Genomic DNA, 1,254 nt, shown 5'->3' on the forward strand with positions numbered 1-1,254 from the left:
CCCACTTTCTTCAAATCAGGCAAAATGGGTGCCAATCAACTCGGCTATGTTTGTGCTGGTTTGTGCAGCAAAATTTTTTGTTTGTGCCGCTGTCATTTTAAAGATATAAAGAGATGATTCTAGAGGTCATCCAAGGTCAACCAGCCCCCCCACCTTCTTCAAATCAGGCAAAATGGGTGCCAATCAACTCGGCTATGTTTGTGCTGGTTTGTGCAGCAAAATTTTTTGTTTGTGCCGCTGTCATTTTAAAGATATAAAGAGATGATTCTAGAGGTCATCCAAGGTCAACCAGCCCCCCCACCTTCTTCAAATCAGGCAAAATGGGTGCCAATCAACTCGGCTACGTTTGTGCTGGTTTGTGCAGCAAAAATTTTTGTTTGTGCCGCTATAATTTTAAAGATATAAAGAGATTACTCTAGAGGTTATCCAAGGTCAACCAGCCCCCCCTCTTTCTTCAAATCAGGCAAAATGGGTGCCAATCAACTCGGCTATGTTTGTGCTGGTTTGTGCAGCAAAATTTTTTGTTTGTGCCGCTGTCATTTTAAAGATATAAAGAGATGATTCTAGAGGTCATCCAAGGTCAACCAGCCCCCCCACCTTCTTCAAATCAGGCAAAATGGGTGTCAATCAACTCGGCTATGTTTGTGCTGGTTTGTGCAGCAAAAATTTTCGTTTGTGCTACTTTGGCTTTGAAGATATTAATGAAAGTGTAAAGGTCAAAAGGTCAACCAGCCCCTCCACTTTCTTCAAATCAGGCAAAATGGGTGTCAATCAACCTGATTATTTTGTGCTGTTTTGCTACAGCTTTGAAGATAAAAATTTAAATTTAAACTTTTTGATGTCAATGGTTTGCTTTGAAAACATTATTGAAACGTTAAATCAGGGAAGCTTCACTTATTTCATTATAACAAACTCATGATCACAATTGTTTACAAGTGACTTATTTATCTTGGTTATCTGGCTTTACAATTCATAGCACAGAATATTCAACAACATTCTACAATAAAAGATTAATTTGTTTAAAGAACACTACATTAAACCTTTATGTTTTATGTCACCAAGCACTGAAAGTTGCCCTTCTGATACAATAAATGATATTTTTGGTGTAATCCATGTTGAAAGACCTTTATCAACTAACATAACGCCCTGTTATCTTAGTATTATGTTCAGAGCATCATATGGCTAATTTATTTAATATGAAAGATTACTAAACATAAACTTGAGTTGAACAATTTTTAAAATAAACTATGCATT

Source organism: Poecilia latipinna, unplaced genomic scaffold, assembly GCF_001443285.1.
Source record: "Poecilia latipinna isolate Pla-1442-1.1 unplaced genomic scaffold, P_latipinna-1.0 Scaffold2972, whole genome shotgun sequence".
Lineage (NCBI taxonomy): Eukaryota > Metazoa > Chordata > Actinopteri > Cyprinodontiformes > Poeciliidae > Poecilia > Poecilia latipinna.